The sequence below is a fragment of the Nuphar pumila genome, chromosome 3, assembly GCF_984573655.1.
Source record: "Nuphar pumila chromosome 3, dmNupPumi1.hap1.1, whole genome shotgun sequence".
Taxonomy (NCBI): domain Eukaryota; kingdom Viridiplantae; phylum Streptophyta; class Magnoliopsida; order Nymphaeales; family Nymphaeaceae; genus Nuphar; species Nuphar pumila.
In genome coordinates this window covers 118,106,332-118,107,640 of record NC_143251.1, presented here as the reverse complement: position 1 = coordinate 118,107,640, position 1,309 = coordinate 118,106,332, and the positions used below count along the sequence as shown (strand labels likewise).

Here is a 1,309-nt window from a genome sequence, read left to right as displayed (position 1 = left end):
ATTACCAGAAGATTCCTTATAACTAGACAAAACTAATGGTCTACCATAGACATCCCAACCACTTTTTCCCTCTAAAACGTTCTCCTAATTTAAGCAAAACAGGCCATTCTCCTGGATGTCTCCCTGTTCTGTCAAATTTCACCAAAAAAAAAACAAACTCTCATTCCAAACCACAATCAACTCTTGAAAAATAGCAATTAGGAGAGAGAAAGGGAGACAAAGTTACTTAATTTCACCACAAGGCCTATGAAGACTCAGTCCCATTTTGAATTTGCTGGTCCTATACTTAGAGGTTACTTAATTTAGCTTAAAAAAAGGATTCTTAGGTGAATTTCACAGCAACAAGGGCCACTTGATTGAGCTTAATTCAAATAGAGCCTGCTGGTTCTCTCTTCTTCCTCTTTTGCCTCTACCCAGCGTTCATGGCAGGGCGGTCGACGACATTGCTGATCGCCATTGCCAATCTATGTGCATATGTCCTGTGTGTTCATGGACAACAAGTCCCTCTTTTAGGGGAAGCCTTGTCTAACATGAGCCATGACCAACCCTTGCCACTACCAGGAAAAGGACGTGGCTCATTGGCAAGGGAATTCCTTTTGCAACACAACATGGTCCGAACCCAGCTAGGTGAGCCCCCACTTGTTTGGAGCCATCGGCTAGCACGCTATGCTCGCTGGTTCGCCAACAAACGGCGCACGGATTGCGTAATGAAGCATTCACTTGGACCCTATGGGGAGAATGTGTTCCTTGGATCTGGGTCCACTTGGCAGCCCTCCGATGCCATCAATCTGTGGTTATCCGAGCACGAATACTATAATCCAGAAGATAATACTTGCTTGCCGGATAAGATCTGCGGCCATTATACCCAGATGGTGTGGAGGGAGACCCAGAGGCTTGGATGTGCACGTGTGGAGTGTGAAGGTGGGGGGATCTTCATAAGCTGCAACTATGATCCTCCTGGGAATTTCTTGGGGGAGAACCCCTTCCAATGAGAGCATGTTGGTGTGCACCAAACTTTGCATGCATGGCTCATGAACTTAGCATCATGACTGGATGAAGCACAAATTTGGAAAAAAAATTTGTTTATTTGATTTGGTTGAGTGTGTTTTGCATATGACTTCTTGGCTGTATCTCTAAATTTGTGTGCTGGGTGTTTTTTCACATTGCAATATTTGTAATTGTGATAGGCAATGGAGAAGATGATGCTAATGGTTATATTGATCAAGATAATGATGATACTAACACCATATGAGATGCACCCAAAACGGTTCTTTTTTTTTCTTTTTCCTTTTGTTTTTGCTAGACAAAA

General features: G+C 43.2%; 1 pseudogene; it reads left to right on the top strand.

The window, feature by feature from the left end:
- Positions 1-422: 422 nt before the first annotated feature.
- LOC149843441 (pathogenesis-related protein PR-1 pseudogene) lies at positions 423-992 on the top strand (annotated as a pseudogene).
- The last annotated feature ends 317 nt before the right edge of the window (positions 993-1,309 follow it).